The 19,264-nt window shown below is 40.7% G+C and overlaps 1 pseudogene; it reads left to right on the forward strand.

Moving 5' to 3' along the window:
• Positions 1-383: 383 nt before the first annotated feature.
• LOC134759682 (C-terminal-binding protein 2-like) lies at positions 384-19,022 on the forward strand (annotated as a pseudogene).
• The last annotated feature ends 242 nt before the right edge of the window (positions 19,023-19,264 follow it).

The raw sequence follows: 19,264 nt of genomic DNA on the forward strand, positions 1-19,264 counted from the left end.
CCAGCCTTAGGTATGTGACTCTCCTACCTGATCCCTGCCATCAGGGAAGATATTGACAGATCTCTGGCCAAGCATCCAGGTGATGTGACACTCCCGCTCACGCCCTACCCACAGGAGAGATTGAAACATATATCTTGGACAGCTCACATGTGTAATGACCCTCATACCTCAAACCTGCCACTAAGAGAAAAGCTGTTTTTCATAGTGAGGCTTTGGAAAACCAGTAGGTCCTAAGTCTTCCCTTTGTATGAAGTTCTTAAAGGAGTACCCCTCTCTCTTATATTATATAAAGCCCTTAAATGGTACAAAGAGTGTTACCACAGGGATATGTTGCATAAACTAGGAGAGGGGCCCAGCTATGTTTCACAATTACCCCAGGGGGCAAGGCACAGGCATGAGAAGGGAGTCCCATCACATATGTGCTGGCCTAAGGAATATGTCATCATCCCCACTGTGGACAGGTCCCAGTAAGAACAGGAGAGTCACATCATTCTAATAATGGTCTCAGAGATACGTCACAATGACTCCCTTGCGCAGAAACCAGGGATAAGTGTCATATCACCTGTGGGCTAGGCCCAGAGATGTCACTGTTACTCCTGTGGGCATATCTCAGGCTGGAGAGGAGAATCACATCACCTAAGCACTGGACCAAGAAATACGTCACAGTCTTTCTCATGGTCAAAGCCCAGGTAAGAGAATGAAGCCAGATCAAATAGTTCACGGGCTCAGAGATATGTCACTATGCTCCCTGTGGGCAGGGTTCAGGTAGGACACTCACATTACATTGGTGTTGGTTCAGCAATATGCCCCAATGCCTTCTGAGGGCAGAGCCAAGACAAAAGAGGAAAATCATTTTGGTGTTTTACCCATCGATAAGTCACAATCTCCCCCGTGGGCAGAACCTGAAAAAAGGGAAGAGTCACATTAGCTAAATGCTGCGCCTGGTGATAAGTTACAATTCACCGTGTAGGCAGAGACTAATCAGATGATGGAGTCACATCATCTGGTGGCTGGTGCAGGGATATGCCACCATGCCCTGCACAGGAAAGAGAGTCACATAACCTGAATATCAGGTTCAGTGGTATGTCCCAATGCCTCCTGTGAGCATTCCAAGGCAGGAGAGGAGACTCTCATTACCTGTGTGCAAGACCCGGTGATATGTCACGCGGAGGCCTACCACTGTCATGCATATTGTGTAAACTATGGTAGAGAAATTGTCACCACAGGGCTCAGCACACTGGTGAGATTATGCTTCTCAGATGCACACTCCACCAATATTCAGGATGGTCTCTATCACACGTGGAGAGAGCCCACTCTTGAGGTCCTGAATTATACATGCAGACACAGTCCACAATTGGGATTGTGACTTTCATATGTGAACACTCAGCCACAGGTGGGATGGTGACTTATTTTTAAACACAGCTCATAGGCAGTTAAGAATTCTTATTTGGACCCTGCCAATTAGAAAGATGTTGACTGTCATACCAGGGCTTAAAGCTAAAGGTACAAGGAGGGGTCCGTGCCTGCTTAACGTTTCAGAGAGGATTGTTACATTCATGCATACTCTATAGGGGCTTCATGTGGTGAAGAAAGTGTCCTGACAGGGCCCAGAACAAAGGTGAGATTGTGACACTCACATGCTCACTGAGCCAAGAGTAAAAATTGTCATATTTTCACATGAACACAGCCCACTGTTGAGGTTCCAAATCTGACACCGGGAGGCAGTTGAAAGTTGAACAACTGACTCTCATAAGTGGATAGGATCCAGGTTTGAGTTAGTGACTCTAAAACCAACATTCAGTAAACACGTGAGGCTGACTCCATTAAGGGGCCACAGTCCTCAGGAAAGACTGAAGCTGCCATGCACAGATCCAGTGCACCACTGAGACTGTGACTTGTACACTTAGATCCAACATACCGAATGTGTTTGCTCTCACACCTTGATATGGGACATGTGCAGGATTGTCAGTCTCAACCCTGGACTTTCCTGGAGGTGTAACTGTGAAATATATCTCGGCCCAGCTCCTGAGTGACTTGAGTCTTCTGCCTAGCCCAGCCCATAGATAAAATTGTGACATTATTGAACCCAGCACCTATGACCCTCCTCTTCTGCCCGGGTTCTCTCAAAAAGAAAGATTGTGACAAATCACTGCGACAAGCACCCACATGATGTGACTCTCCTCTTTTGCCTGGGCCCTGCATATTTCGGAGGTTGTGACATACTGCTGGGCATAATACCTAGGGAATTGATGGCTGCTGCCTGATCCCTGTTCACAGGGGGCCTTGTGACATCTCTCTGCATTCATCACCTAGAAAAAGTGCCTGCACCCTGCCTACTAAGCAGATTGTAACTGATCACTTGTCCTAGCAACCAAGTGATGTGAGTCTCCTCTCCTGCCTTGGTGCTGCTCGCACGGGACATTATAATATATACTTGGTGCTGCACCCATGTTTTATAATTTTTCTGCCACGGCCCTACCAAATATGCTATATTGCTGGGTCCAACGACCAGGTTATGCAGCTCTCCTGCCTGGGTTCTTCTTACAGGGGACATTGTGTCACATCTCTGCACCCATCACTCAGGTGATGCGACTTGCTTCTACTGACAGATTCCTGCTCAAGTGGGGGTTATGACATATCAATAGGGGCAACAGCTAGCTGATATAACTATTCTCTTCTGCCTAGGTTCTTCCTGCAGTGGAAATTGTGACATATCATTAGGCTTAACACCAAAGTGACATTAGTTTTTTGCTTTGGTTCTTCCCTCAGAAGACATTGTAACATATTGCTGGGCTCAGAAGACATTGTAACATATTGCGGGGCTCAGCACGGAAACGATGTGAGTTTCCTGTCTGGACCCTGCATACAGGAGACACTGTGACATATCTCTTGACTCATCAGCTATTTGAGGTGACTCTCCTCTGTTCCCTCGGCTTTGCCTATAGGAAAGCATCAGCCTGGGCTCCAGAGTCAGCTACCCATCCGTGCACAGACAAGGAGAGGTCTCATTAAGCTTCAGCGCAGTGTGGTACCCTAGCTTTTTTTGTAACGATGTGTTCGACATGAGGCCCACTCACAAGGGTGCTTCGTGACTGGACTCAAGGAAAATGAAAAGGTCAACTTGTTTTTGAGATTGTCTGTTGTTTTGCAATAACTATTTCTCAGAAACTGTGCTGGATGAATTCCACAAGGGGTTCACACAACCTGTTCCAGGACTGAGTGACCATTGTTTCTGTCCATGTTCATTGAGTTCAAATTTAATATTTAACTTTTCCACCTCATTCAGGCTCTATCTAACACTGAATCATAGGAAAATATTTTTACAGATATACGGGGAAGGCAGGACTGGTATAGATTACAGATAAAGCAGAGGAGAATTAAAGGCACAATTAATAGAAACCACACCCACCATGGCCAACGCCAATGTCAGTTTGACAGCCAGTCCATGATGGGGTCCTGACGGTTAGATTCTACCTGTTTTACTTGTCCTTGCATGTCTTGGGCAAGGAGAGTAATACTGTGAGAATCGTCAGGGATACACACACAACATTCTGTATGCAGCAAGGTTCGAAGTCCTCCTTGGGCTGCTGTAAGCATACTAATGTCATTCGATTTTGCAACACAACAGTACGCAGCTGAGCAAATGCTTCTGCTAACAACAGAAGTGCAGTGCTGCTATTTTAGGAGATTTTCTACATGTAGACTTCAGATTTGAATTTGATGCTGAAGCAGGATTGTAACGGGGCAAGCGAGAATACTGTGATAGGCTCCACCCCCAGGGAGTCTGCAACGTTCATAACCAGCTATCTTTGTAAGCATCTAGATTACCGGGGAGGGGAATATTATCCCGGATGGTGAATGGAATTAATGGCACACCCATGTGAATCTCCCCATCCAATATGGGGGCAGGTGAAGCCACTCATAGGGTCTGCATACCCAGAGGGCACCCCAGGGGACAACAATGGTTATACTATAATTATAGTGTATTAAGATGTTATTAAAGTGGCAAAGGAAGTCCAGGTTGGATTGCAAGTGTTGTTGTTTTGGCCCCATTGGTAGTGACAGAGCCATTCAGAAATATTGGCAAGGACAATTCTCCAAGGTAGTCCATTTCCTGTGGCCTCTGGCAATTTGATGCATAGCCAGCATTGACTGCAGTTGGCTTCTGTTGCAGTGGTTGTTGCCCACCTGATGAACTCATACTCGGCCTCAGACATGATGACCCAGGTACCGATTACTAGCAGACAGGTTATTCTCTGTAACAACAAAAATGAGGGGGAACATGATATTGTTTCTCATTTTTTGGAAATTGTACTACCCCATTATTTTCTGCTCCCATAGCTACAATGTCACCAGCCTTAGGAGAGGGATCTGATGGAGGCTGTACCCAGATTTTGGCTCCAGGATTTAAGCTACCTATACCAGTGGATCTGAATTTCCCAGTTCCGTATGTAGCCTCTGTCGGGGCAGAGATTTCCTCAGGGGTTAATTGTTAACAAGGTATGAGGTACCAGTGACAATTGAGCAACCCGAATCTGCAGTCTTGTAACAAAAAATTCTGGACTGATATTGTGTAAAGTGAACTTTAACTCTTCCCGATAATCATTATCAATTATACCACCATAAATTATAATGTGTCTGTTTGCCAGGCTTGAACGTGCTGTAATACATTCACCCACATTCAAGTTTGCATGTATGCTGGAAATTTTGGCCTGTTGATCTGCCAGCTGTTTAGTGTGTCAAGAGAAAGCAGAGATGCATGAGCATCAATATGAAAAACAACAATAATAGTAGTGTGCATCAGGATTCAGGTATCTTCCTAGTGTTGTTTTCTCCAACACTCTTTATTCGTAATTCACCATTTGTTTCACTGCCATTCAGGCAACTAGGTAGTAAGACCATTTTCTGCTGACTAACAGTCGGTATACAAGCAACAAATCCCTCTGGCCTCCCCCTGAATAGCTCGGAGGATGGCTTCTAGTTCAGCCACCTGGCTGCTCACACCCCTCACTTCATCAGAAATGCTTATGTTTTTAACAGGATTATAAGCTACAGCCTCCCAGCATCGAGTCCCATCAATGTATTTGGTGGAACCATCAGTAACCAAGTGTGTTTCTGATCCTCTGGGCTTAGTTCTTTAAAAGATTTGCCCCATTGGACAGGGCAGGTTTCCTTCCCTATCTGCAGGACTTGCTCAGTGGTTTGCTGAGCTAGCAAGTTTTGCACATCCTCATTTAAAAATGATATCCGTTTTGGTTCCGACTTAGCCTGGTCTTGTGTGTACCATTTCTATTTACTTTCTTGAGTGTACCCTATCCAGTGAGGTTTGAGGGAGCTCATGACCCAAGTCATAATAGGAATTTGGGGCCTCAAAAAAACATCATGATTAAAACAAAGGTGTTCTGTTTCCTGTAAAGCCCAGTAGCAGGCCAACAGCTGCTTCTCAAAGAGAGTATAAGCTTTGCCAGCCTCTGGAAGCTTCTGGGTCTAAAACTCCAAAGGTATCTTCTTCCCATCTTGTTTGTACCTAAGGATCCAATTAGCATGTTGAACTAGGACAGTTACTTGCAGTTCTGTTGACCCATCCTGTAAGGCCATAGATCCAGGGCCAGTTGCTGTGCTTGTTTGGCTTGTTGAGAAGCCAGGCTGTCTTTCTCTCTCCAGTGAAATTCATAGTGTTTCCTAGTGAATGCATGCAGAGGTTGTAATATATTACCCAAGTGGGGAATATGACGTCTCCAGAATCCAAACAAGCCAATAAAATTTTGGACCTCCTTTTCAGTGGTAGAGCTGCAAATTCTAGTATTTTAGCCTTAGGCTTTGGTAAAATGGAATGTTTCCCTGCATTCCATAGGATGTCATGGAATTTTACAGTTTGTGCAGTCCATTGAATTTTACTAGAGTTAACTTCCCATTCTTGAGATAGGATTTGGGTTTTTACCCTCTCCAAGCCCTGAAAACTGACTAGTTCTTCAGTTTTACCCTGACTGGGCCACTCAGACAGCTGCTTTTTCAGCAATAGGCTGACAGCCTTGAGCCTGATCAGTCAAGACATAGGCCTGGCAAGGGGCCAGAACCAGTCTGGAAGTCACATTAAAAATTTCCTTTTCCAGCTTACATTTCTCTTGTAGCAACAAGTCCCTATATTGACACTTTAACTTATAAGCAGTAAGCAAGCACCATCAATGCTGGGAAATTCCCTCAGCATCCCAATTACCAACTGGGATTCCCTGCAGCAGCTCACGAACAGCGAATGATTCAAAATGCACTAACATAGATTCCCAAACTTCACAAAGGCCAGGTCCCTTGGACCAGTCAATGGCCAAGAGGAAGAACGGGAGGAGTTTCCATCCAAATACACAGGAAGTTCCTGAGCTCCCTGTCTGGTTCCTGCTGCCAAAAAAATTGCACCCTTTCGCTTTTGAATCCTGTTCGTGACGCCAAAAATGTACTGTGCGGGAAACACGCAAGGGGAGAAGAAAACACACACACAAACACACAATAGCTTTAGGGGTAAACAAACTTTATCCCACTTAAATGGCAATGCAGATACAATAAGCAAATATATAAGTAAGTTGCAATGGGACGGGTAGAAGGGGAAAGAGATATATATATATTTACACCCACCAGACTATGGAGGATTCGCCACCAGACTGGGAAGCAACAGCCTGGGCTCCGGATTGGCCACTCGTCTGTGCACAGGTGAGGAGGGATCTCATGAAGCTTCGGCGCAGTCTGGAAACCTAGCTCTTTTTGTAATGACTTATTTGGCATAAAGTCCAGTCAGGAGGGCCCTTCACGACTGGAATCAAGGAACACAAAAAGGTCAACTTTTTTTAAATTTTCTATTGTTTTTCAATAACTAACATATAGGAATAAATTGAAATAGAGATTTATCTGAAACAGAGCTGGCTGAAGGCTTCAAGGGGCTCACACACCCTGTTCTGGGACTTGGTGACAATTCTTTGAGTCCATGTTCAATTGAGTTCAGATTAAATGTCTAACTTTTACTCCACAAAGTATCAAAAGTAATTCCTTCAAATGCAGGAAATTATGTAGCTACTCACAAACTAAGCTTCTCAACCAAAAGTTGTAAATTGAGTACAGAGATAAAAAATAAAATAAAATCTAACTACATCTGTCTACAGGAGACTCAATTTGTTGATTGATTTATTTATTTTAGAGAGAGGGTATTGCTTTGTTTCCCAGGCTCGTCTCAAACTTCTGGGCTCAAGTGAACCTCCCACCTCAATCTCCTGAACTGCTTGGGCGACAGATATGAACCATCATACTGTATAGTAACAAAAACAGACTGAAAGTGGCAAGATGCATCAAAACAATTTTATGCAAATCGTAATCAAATGAAGACAAAGTCACAATTACATTATGCAAAATACTTTTTAAATAACTGTCTTAGTTTATAAAATATACTCTAAGTTAAAACTGTCAAAGAAAACAAGGACAAAATAATGAAAGTGTTTATTCACTGGAAACCTAGGACAATTATATACATTTATATAATTGTGTGTATTTATCTAATTATGTATACACACACACTATATATGCACCTCACATGAGGATTTTAAAATAAATCAATAATATTTTCTCAGAACATAAACAAAAAACTGCAAAGTACTGAGAACAATATTTTAATACACCAGTTCTGTAATTAATAATAAAGCCTTATAGAATATTAAAAAGAAAACAGAGGACATGAAAATACTGTAAAGCAGTTAGATATGTAACACATGCATAAAGACCACTCTACACAACAACAAAACTCAAAGTCTTGTCAAAAGCTCATAAAATATCGTCCTAAAAATAAACGTTAGGCAAAAAAAAATTGTAACAGAATTAAAAAAAAATGGAATGTTACAGAAAACCCTTCAAAGAATCAATCAACCCAGGAGCTGGTTTTTTGAAAAGAGTAACAAAATAGACCACTAGTAAGACTAATAAAGAAGAAAAGAGAGAAGAATCAAATAGACCCAATAAAAAATGGCAAAGGGGATATCAACACCAAACCCGCAGAAATACAAACTACCATCAGAGAATACTGTAAACACCTCTACGGAAATAAACTGGAAAACCTAGAAGAAATTGATAAATTCCTGGAAACATACACACCCCCAAGACTAAACGAGGAAGAAGTTGAATCTCTGAATAGACGAATAGCAGGTTCTGAAATTGAGGCAATAATTAATAGCTTACCAAAAAAAAAAAGTCCAGGACCAGACGAATTCACAACCGAATTCTACCAGAGGTACAAAGAGGAGCTGGTACCATCCCTTCTGAAATTATTCGCATGAATAGAAAAAGAGGGACTCTTCCCTAACTCATTTTATGAGGCCAGCATCATCCTGATACCAAAGCCTGACAGAGGCACAACAAAAAAAAATATCTCTGATGAACATCGGTGCAAACATCCTCAATAAAATGCTGGCACACCAAATCCAGAAGCACATCAAAAAGCTTATCCACCACGATCAAGTCAGCTTCATCCCTGGGATGCAAGGCTGGTTCAACATACACACATCAATAAACATAATTCAGCATATAAACAGAACCAACGACAAAAATCTCATGACTATCTCAATAGATGCAGAAAAGGCCTTCAACAAAACACAACAGCCTTTCATGATAAAAACTGTAAATAAGCTAGGTATTAATGGAACATATCTGAAAATAATAAGAGCTATTTATGACAAACCCACAGCCAATATCATGCAGAATGGGCATAACCTGCAAGCATTCCCTTTGAAAACCAGCACAAAACAAGGATGCCCTCTCTCACCACTCCCACTCAACATAGTCTTGGAAATTCTGGCCAGGGCCATCAGGCAAGAGAAAGAAATAAAGGATATTCGATTAGGAAAAAGAGGAAGCCAAATTGTCTGTGTCTGCAGATGACATGATTGTATATTTAGAAAACCCCATTGTCTCAGCCCAAAACCTCCTTAAGCTGATAAGCAAAGTCTCAGGATACGAAATAATGTGCAAAAATCACAAGTATTTCTATACACCAATAACAGACAAACAGAGAGCCAAATCATGAGTGAACTCGCACTCAACAATTGCTACAAAGAGAATAAAATACCTAAGAATCCAACTTACAAGGATTGTGAAGGATCTCTTCAAGGAAAACTACAAACCACTGTTCAATGAAATAAAAGCGGACACAAACAAATGTAAGAACATTCCATGCTCCTGGAAAGGAAGAATCAATATCATGAAAATGGCCATACAGCCCAAGATAACTTATAGATTCAATGCTATCCCCATAAAGCTACCACTGACTTTCTTCAAAGAATTGGAAAAAACTACTTTGAATTTCATATGGAACTAAAAAACAGTCTGCATAGGCAAGAAAATCCTAAGCAAAAAGGGAAAAGCTGGAGGTATCATGCTACCTGACTTCAATCTATACTACAGGTCTACAGTAACCAAAACAGCATGGTACCGGTACCAAAACAGATATATAGACCAATGGAAAAAAAAACAGAGGCCTCAGAAATACCACCACACATCTACAACCACTGGATCTTTGACAAACGTGACAAAAACAAGCAATGGGGAAAGGATTCCGTATTTAATAAATGTTGCTGGAAAAAATGGCGAGCCATATGCAGAAAACTGAAGTTGGATTTCTTCCTTACACCCTATACAAAAATTGACTCAAGGTGGATTAAAGAGTTAAATGTAAGACCTAAAACCATAAAAACCTAAAAGAAAACCTAGACAATACCATTCAGGACATAGGCATGGGCAAAGACTTCATGACTAAAACACCAAAAACAATGACAACAAAAGCCAAGATAGACAAATGAAATCTAATTAAACTTAAAAGCTTCTACACAGCAAACGAATCTATCATGAGAATGAGCAGGCAACCTAGAGAATGGGAGAAAATCTTTCCAATCTACTCATCTGACGAATGACTCACATCCAGAATCTACAAAGAAAATGAACAAATTTACAAGAAAAAAACGAGCAATCCCATCAAAAAGTGGGCAAAGGATATGAACAGACAACTCTCAAAAGAAGACATTTATGTAACCAACAGACATGAAAAATTGCTCATCGTTACTGGTAATGAGAGAAATGCAAATGAAAATCACAATGAGATACCATCTTATGCCAGTTAGAATGGGGATCATTAAAATGTCAGGAAAAGGAAACAACAGATGCTGGAGAGGATGTGGAAAAATAAAAACGCTTTTACACGGTGGGTGTGAGTGTAAATTAGTTCAACCACTGTGGAAGACAGTGTGGCAATTCCTCAAGTATCTACAACCAGAAATACCATTTGACCCAGCAATCCCATTACTGGGTATACATCCAAAGGATTATAAATCATGCTACTATAAAGACACATGCACAAGTATGTTTACTGTAGCACTGTTCACAATAGCAAAGTCTTGGAACCAACTCAAATGTCCATCAATGATAGACTGGATTAAGAAATTGTGGCACATACACATCATGGAACACTACACAGCCTTATAAAAGGATGAGTTCATGTCATTTGCAGGGACATGGATGAAGCTGGAAACCATCATTCTCAGCAAACTATCACAAGGCCAGAAAAACAAACACTGCATGTTTTCACTCATAGGTGGGAGTTGAACAATGAGAACACATGGACACAGGGCAGGGAACATCAAATGCTAGTGCCTGTTTGGGGGTGGGGGGCTATGAAAGGGATAGAATTAGGAGAAACACTTAATGTAAATGATGAGATGACGGGTGCAGCAAACCAACATGGCACATGTATACCTAAGTAACAAACCTGTAGGTTCTGCACATGTACCCTAGAACTTAAAGCATAATAAAAATTAAAGGTGACAGACTATAATTTCTGACCAAAATGGATGAAAACTAGAAATCAATAACAGAAGAATATTCATAAAATTCACAAATATCTGAAAATTAAACAATTTAGTCTTCAACATGCTTTTGTTCAACAGTCAGAAAATTTAATATTTTGAACGTGTTTATAACGCCCAAAGTGAGCTACAGATTTAATACAATCCCTATGAAATTCTTAATATTATTTTTGACAGAAACAGAGAATGTGACTCCCCAAAGTATACGGAATTTCACGGGACCACATAAAAAGAGTTGGAAGCATTACAATTCCTGATTTCAAAACAAGTTAGAAATTTATAGTAATCAAAATCGTTTCTTACTGGCAAAAAGACAGACAACTAGACTAATAAAAAAATCTTTGCCAATTCTGCAGACAGTGCCTGCATCATCCTGCAGACTGACAATAATCTTTTTGCTGCTGATGACTTTAAAGTGTGAGACAGAGCAGGCCGTGTGCCTGTTTGTGGAGAGGGACATTACTGATAACACCAGTGTCACTCAGCCTCTGCTGGAGACAGAGATGGAGGCCCTCAAGGAAGAGCTGCTCTTCATTAAGAACCATGAGGAGAAGTTAAAGGTCTAAAATCCCTGATTTCCAGCTTTTGATTGACCATGGAGGTAGATGTCCCCAAGTCTTAGGACCTTGGTAAGATCATGGCAAGCCTCCGGGTCCAATATGACGAGATGGCTGAGAACAACTGAGAGGAGCTGGACAAGTACTGGTGCCAGCAGACTGAGGAGAGCACCACAGTAGTCAACATGCAGTCCGCTGAGATCGGAGCTGCTGAGAGGATGCTCTGGGAGCTGAGATCTACAGTCCAGTCCTTGGATATAGACCTGGACTCAGTGAGATATCTGAAGGCCAGCTTGGAGAGCAGCCTGAGGAAGGTAGATGCAGATGGAGCAGCTCAACACGATCCTGCTGCACCTGGAGTCAGAGCTGGCCCAAACACGGGAAGAGGGACACCAGGACCAAGAGCAAGAGGACCTGTGGAACATCAAGGTAGAGGTGGAGGCTGAGATTGCCACCTACTGCTGCCTGCTAGAAGACGGGGAGGACTTGAATCTCCTCGATGTTCTGGACGTCAGTAAATACCTGCAAGCCATCCAAAAGAAAAGCGCTTGCCGGATAGTGGACGGCAAAGTGGTGTCGGAGACCAACAACTCAGACGTTTTGTGGTGCTGAGCCAGCAGAAGCAAGGTCCCTTTGGGGAGCAGGAGGCCAGTAAAAAGTTCAGAGGTCAAAAAAATTACCTGCAAATCACAGAAGTGTTTTCTTCACACAAAACTAATATAGATTCATTAATACATAGAAGTGGAAATTAGGACAATTTCTACAACTACTCACCAAGAGAGGATTAAAAAAATAATTGACCACCAACTAATAAAACAAATACACAAGCCATAAAGTATGAGTAATGTTTATACAGGCAAATGAACAGAGAATTATGTCAGCAATAGACATATAGTTGATTCATATTTGACTTACTTTCTACACTCCTTGAAACTGTACACAGTTGAATATAATCATACAAAATTATAATATATAGGCAGAATCTAAAAACACAATTAAATGATGTAAGGCAGCCTTTCTAACAAGGAAATACAAAAATATAAAATATTAGAAAATAAAATTAAATAAACATTGACCTGTGAAATACCGAATAAACAAAGCATACAACGGAAGAAAACTCTTTCTAGATAACTAGCATGTTCAACAATAACTGGGCACCGTAAAGAGCAGATTTTGAATTATTAGCATATGGTTAGAGTAACAAAATTGCACAATTATAAATTATAATCTCCCATAAGGAGCATTTAGAAGAAAATTTTAATAAAGTTTTCAATGATATTAGAGACACTTTTTATTATGTTCTTAATATATTACTCCTCTTTTTATACAAATGGAAAAGCTATAATTTATTTTTTTATTTTATTTTTTGAGATGGAGTCTCGCTCTGTCACCCAGGCTGGAGTGTAGTGGCGAGACTTCGGCTCACTGCAACCTCCACCTCCCGGGTTCACGCCATTCTCCTGCCTCAGCCTCCCGAGTAGCTAGGACTACAGGCGCCCATCACCACGCCCGGATAATTTTTTTGTATTTTTAGTAGAGATGGGGTTTCACTGTGTTAGCCAGGAAGGTCTTGATCTTCTGACCTTGTGATCCACCCGTCTTGGCCTCCCAAAGTGCTGGAATTACAGGCTTGAGCCACCGAGCCTGGCTGGCTATATCTTTTGTATTTTTAGTAGAGACGGGATTTCACCATGTTGGCCAGGCTGGTCTTGAACTCCTGACCTCGTGATCCACCCATCTCAATCTCTTAAAGTGCTGGGATTACAAGCATGAGCCACCGCACTGGCCTATAATTTATTTTTTTAAAAGCAAAGAAAAGCCTTACATTTTTAAATACGAGAACAACATGAATATTGTAAAATATGCTGTGGAACACTACAATATACTAAGCAAATAGAAATAAATTATACTATCATTCAGATAAATGTTGAGGAAAGTAAAGGGAAACACTAATGATAAATTTTTCTATGCAGTGAACTTAGACACAAACTAAAACTTTTCTTAATGTGATGTGCATACTATCAAATTAACTTTTTATATAACACATAAATTCAAGTGTGCTATTCTGAAACCCCTGAAGCTAAAATTATAGGTTGATTTAACATACATAAAAACAAGGCAGGGAAAACGTACAGATCACAGTCCCAGTAAGCTTTATATAAGATTAATTAATAAAATAACTCATAAAGAAATAATGTAACAATTAAGAATTTGTTCTATTCCTGGCAAGTTTCTAAGTTTTTCTATGGCATTAACGTCTTTAAAAATTCTTTGAGATGAGTAGATACAATAAACTGTTTCACACGTGAGGTTTGGCATAGAGAGTTCACATTTCTAAGTCGGTTTCTACTAAGGAAAAGAAAACTTTTTCACCTACATTACCAGAGATGAAAAAAAGAATAAAGTGAAATAGAAGATTCGACTTTATCATATGTGCTGAGTTGCTTTGGGCTCTGATAAATTTTTTTTCTGTTTTTTTTGCAGGATCACATTTGAAATCATAGGACTGAAAATTACGAAGCAGAAACATTTGTCCTTGGTGTTTCTGAAATATGTGAACCAAACCCCAATGTCTGCACTTTTACTCTCACAAAGTTCTGACACGAGGCACAGATTTTTACAAAACAGCTTAACATAGAAGTCTCGCAAAATGTGCAGGTTTCCCCAGATCCCAAAACAATGGAAAAGCACTCAGACCACAAGGCCTTCAAGGAAATAACAGAAAGAAGAGGAGAACTTTGGCTCTCACTGTGAATGCCCTGGAATGTTAGTGGAGAAGCAGGAGAAGCCTTAGAAGATTTAAGACCATAATAAGCATAGGGTAGGAGATTTCCATCTGTGGCAGCAAAAGAAGTAAATCTAGAATTTTCCAGAACCAATTTCTTTGAAGCAGAACTTCCAACACCACATTTTTAAGGATTTCTCCTTGGCCTTTGCACCTCTCATCTTTGTTATTTGTTCATTCTTGTCTATTGGAATGATGCCTATTATTGTCTCTCTTTTTACATTCCAAAGGCATTTCCTTTACTGTAGAATGGGGCATCCACGGGAGACTACAGCCATGAGTTCTTAGTTTCTGTTTCTGATTGAGCCAGTAAGGCTCTTTCCTCATCCCTCTTTGCCGCTTATCACTAGAGACAGAACCTAAAAACCATTGCTGCAGGCTGCTAAAAACCTAAAACAAAACAGAGCCATAACAAAAACAAAACAAGGCGGGTTGGAAAAGCTTGCTGTACAAGGCAACCAGGTCTGGCTTATATTAACCACATCCCTTCTTCTTTCCCAGAACAGCAATTGGGCTTAAGAGAAAGCGTCCAACTTTTAGTATCTCCCTCAGTATAGAATGAGAACAGTGGAACATGTGTTCAAAGGTTTGGCTTTTTGGGCTACCGCTGATGGCTAGGTTCTGTCTCCCCCAACAGGGAGTGCTAAAGGAAATGGCAGAGTGATGAGAATGACAATTTATGGCTGCTGAGAAGAGAAGTTGTGTGCTTATCACAGCCTCAGAGAAACAAACACTGCAATCAACTGCGGAAGCAAAGGGCTACAGTGTCTGGAAAACAATGGGAAAAATATCTTTACCTTAAAAATACACACACAAAGCCAGAGAAGACACATTGAAAACCATGTTAATGATGAACCAGGATGTACAGCCTCACTGATTGTTGTATTATCTTGTAGTAAGAACGTTAGTACATACTACATTACACAGTTGTTTTATAAATTTCTGAATCTCATGAAAAGATTGCAGGGCATACAGAAAAGGATGAAAACGTTCCAATTGAAGAAATAAAATAAACCTACAAATATTGACCTTTAAAAATCTTTGTTGACTTTTAAAGGTCAAAATTTGTAGGTTTACTCTTTGTGGTTGTTGTTGTTTTTGCATTATATAATTTAAAAAATCAAAATAATAATCAAAGCTCCTTAATGACATGGACACTCCCCCGGTCCGCAGGGCCCCGGTAAGGGAGGAGCCTCGACACCATGTGGGACACCCGGTGGACCCCGAAACCACGCCCAAGGCTCAGAGCAGGAGCAGGGACCTGGCTGCACCAGGCCGAAGCCGCCTTCACTCCCCAGCGTTCGCGGACTCCAGGAGCTCCAGACCTGGGGGCGTGGTGAGATTCGCTGATTGACTGCGTGATGGTGGCTGAGTTGCAAGCAAATGGGTTTCATCACCTTAAATGGTTTTGAACCAATGAAGCTATATTTCCTTAAAAAGAAGGACAGCCCATCGTGTGAACTATAGAGTTTGTGAACAAATTTATATTGGGTTCATAGTGGCATCATGCACACAGACTCCTGCGAGTTCCCCTAAGTTCTTAGCGGACTGCTTTGCCTTTTGATCTGAGAGTTGCAAAGCTCCATAAAGAATGGCCCTTGTGGATAAGCGCTAAGTCAAGAGACAGCGACTGGACAGAATTGTGAAGGAATTCGCCGCCAGATCATGAAAGACCCCCTACGCCCCGCTCACTGGCGGGATTGCTGGTCGGCCATGACTGCATTGTGGACATGCCCATCCTGAAGGACCTGGCCACCGTGGCCTTCTGTGATGCAGTCCACGCAGGAGATCCACCAGAAAGTTCTAAACGTAGCCATGGGCGCCATGACGTACCACACCATCACCTCAACAGGGAAGACCTGGAAAATTTCTAGGCCTTGAGAGTGATCATGCAGGTGGGCTGTGGCTATGACAACGTGTACATCAAGGCTGCTGGCGAGCTCGGAATTGCTGTGTGCAACATCCCGTCCGCAGGCGTGGAAGAGACAGGCGACTCCACCATCTGCCACGTCCTCAACATGTACCGGAGGAACACATGGCTGTTCCAGGCACTGTGGGTAGGCAAGCGAGTTCAGAGCGTGGAGCAGACCTGCGAGGTGGCCTCGGGAGTGGCACTCATTCGTGGGAAGACGCTAGGCCTCATCGGCTAGGGTCGTACGCAGCAGGCTTTTGCAGTTCCAGCCACAGCCACAGCCACAGCCTTTGGATTCAGCTTCATATTTTATTACCCCTACTTGCAGGATGGGATCGAGCAGTCCCTGGGCGTTGAGAGGGTCTACACCATGCAGAATTTGCTGTATCAGAGCGACTGCGTCTCCTTGCACTGCAGTCTCAACGAACATAAACACCACCTCATCAATGACTTCACCATAAAGCAGATGAGGCAGGGAGCATTCCTTGTGAACACAGCCCGTGGTGGCCTGGTGGATGAGAAAGCCTCAGCACAGGCCCTCAAGGAGGGCAGGATACGAGGGGCAGCCCTCGACGTGAATGAGTCGCACCCCTTTAGCTTTGCTCAGGGTCCCTTGAAAGATGCGCCCAATCTCATCTGCACTCCTCAAACTGCCTACTACAGCCACCCAACTAGCCCTCAAACACGGAGACAATCGAAAGCACGCCAACGAGAAATAACAGATAATGCCGGAAGGTAATCATTCAGATACACTCGGGAACAAGAGACAGTGAAAAATAGATAAACTAAGAGAAAAAGAATGTGACGCTCTTTTTAGCTGATTCTGGACATATGTATCATTGATATTGCAGTGTTAAAACTACAAGAGCTAGAAAACTGAAGATGTCGTCTGCTTACGGAAGCTCTGAAAGACTAGGGTGTGATTTATTAACGACCAACTTCCGTTATTGTGTGTTAGGTTTTTCATCTGTGCATCAAATCACAAAGAATAAATAGACCTTTTTCCTTTATCAGTCCCTTGGGCACAACAGGTCCAGAACACCCTGCTCAGAATGCTGCATCAAGACTTCAGACATCAAAATAAAAACCATGAGAAGGAAATCCCCATCCTGTGACTTGAGTCCCTTCAGTCTACAGGGACTGGTTACCGCTTTTTGATAATAGGAAGATTTTATTACTACAAAATGTGGAGTAAACTGTTTGCCTGTGTTAGACATCCGTACGCATAGGATTGAAGACAGTACCGGCTCCTGTACAGAGAAGCATCCCTCACATGTAAACTGCATACTGAGGGGGCAAATTGGTTGTAAGTTCAGTAAAAGCCTCCGATAATGCAAAAACAAAAAAAAGTATTAAGTTTCACAAGCTCTTTGTAATCAAGTATATTTTCTCAGTTTCAGATCCTCTGCTATTTTATTGAGTGGAAAGTCTTGCACTAAAAGGGTTCAAGAAAAATAATATTGCATTTCCTTATGTCACAGGAAACACTTTTAATGGTAACTTGCCAGATGATCTATGAACAAACCCACTTTCTTAAACACTGATAAAGTCTTCTTTTCTTCACGTTGTGTTTTATACAAGAATACTTCAGATGTATTGGATGTGACTGATTTTAACAAATTCTATTAGATTGGCATGAACTAGTTACATGTTCTATTCATAGTCTTTTGTGAATCATTGCCTTTTTGTTTAAATACATGGCCTATTTTGGTCCTTTGATTAGGCACATTCCCACTTTTGTAACAAAAGAAAAATTTTTAAATGGTCCCAAACAGAAAAATGATGGGTATCAGAAGTACGTTTTGTTTTAGTGTAGTGCGAGTTACCGTTACTGTAGTTGTTTATTGTAAATATAGACATTTAGCATTCAGTGCAGTTTTCAATAAAATGTAATTAGAAGAAACTGCTTAATGAACAAAAACAGAACATAGACAAGAAAAGAATATTAGAAGTGATACATAAAGAAAATGAGATATCAATAAAAAGATTTTTAAAAACCAACAACAATCGTGAATCTGAAGAACATAAAAACTATATCAAAAATTTAATCAACAGTCACAAAGGGAGGGTAATAAAGCAGAAAAATTACAGAGTTGATGACATTGTAGTTATAAATATTGAGTGATGAAAACAAATTTTTTAAATAGAATGGAGAAAAAAATATGGGACCTACTGCACACCATCAAGTGGACCATTGTATTTATAAAAGGAGTCTTAGAAAAACAATATAGTAGAAAAGTAATAGATTATTTTTAAAAAGTAGCTGAGAAATCCCCAGATGACAAGGTAATTAAACAAGAAGTAATACTTCCAAACAAAAAACTTAAACTGGAATAATATCACTTCAGAAATAAAAAAACTAAGCCTTTCCAAAATAAATAAAAGTTGAGTCTGTTACTAACCACTAGAACAGTCCTAAAGGAAAGGTTAAAGAAACTCCATCACATCCAAAAATGAAATGATGCTGCACAGCATCATAAAAGCACTTGAAAATAGAAAACACTCCATTAAAGGTAAATATATAAACAGGTAAAGAAATCTCTACTGTCATAATGATGGTGCACAAAACTTTCAAAATATTGCTATGGAATTTAAAAAATGAAGCAAAAATCTCCATAAATATGTGTTCATAGACAGTAAGAAAAGATAATATCTGATGTTAATAACACAGTGGGGGTATGAAGAGGTACAACTTTGCATTCAGTTGAAATATAGTTGTTATATACTGTCATAACATTAAGATGATTTATGAAGTCTTTATTTCTCAAGATGATTACCAGAAAAACCTGTAGAATGTAAGCAAAAACAAATGAGAAAGAAATTGAATCATGTCACTACAAAATCAACAAACAAAAATAAAGCAGTAAGAGAAAAAATGATAAATAATACATCTACAAGAAACACAGAAGACAATTACAAATAATAAAGTAACTTCATTAACTGCAGTAATTACTTCAAATATAAAAAGTTAAATACCTTAAAGAAAATTAATAAATAATTTAATGGATTAAGAACAAAGAAGATCCAGCAATGTGTTCTCTACAAGAGTCAGTTCAGCTCTAAGGACTCAAATAAGTTGAAAGTAACAGTATAAAGAAAATATATTTTATGCAAAGAGTAGCTA

Source organism: Pongo abelii, chromosome 12, assembly GCF_028885655.2.
Source record: "Pongo abelii isolate AG06213 chromosome 12, NHGRI_mPonAbe1-v2.0_pri, whole genome shotgun sequence".
Lineage (NCBI taxonomy): Eukaryota > Metazoa > Chordata > Mammalia > Primates > Hominidae > Pongo > Pongo abelii.